The sequence below is a fragment of the Oncorhynchus clarkii genome, chromosome 7, assembly GCF_045791955.1.
Source record: "Oncorhynchus clarkii lewisi isolate Uvic-CL-2024 chromosome 7, UVic_Ocla_1.0, whole genome shotgun sequence".
Lineage (NCBI taxonomy): Eukaryota > Metazoa > Chordata > Actinopteri > Salmoniformes > Salmonidae > Oncorhynchus > Oncorhynchus clarkii.
This window is the reverse complement of record NC_092153.1, coordinates 70123840-70124253: the sequence shown is the minus strand read 5'-3', so window position 1 is coordinate 70124253 and position 414 is coordinate 70123840.

The window sequence follows — 414 nt, the reverse complement described above, 5'->3', positions numbered from 1 at the left end:
GCCTGGACTTGCTTACCAAGACAACATTGAATGTTCCTGAGTGGCCTATTTACAGTTTTGACTTCAATTGGCATCGGCATTCTATGGCTAGACTTGACAGACCTTGAATAATTTTTTTTATAATCATGTGTAAATATTGTACAATCCAGCAGTGTAAAGCTCCAAGAGACTTACCCAAAATATTCACAAGTATTGTAACCTTTATTGTCTTCTGAAACAAATATTGACCACAAAGATTGCCATTTTCCTATTGACTATAATGGAGTATCCTGCTTTCTGGATACAACCACCTTCAGTATTTTGGTCGGCCTTCAACTTGAGATCCTTAATGAGATGGGGCAGTCGTTCTCTCCTGTCTAAAACAGAGTCATATTGAAAGTGAAATTATGGCCCCTTTATTCCTGTAATGGTTCC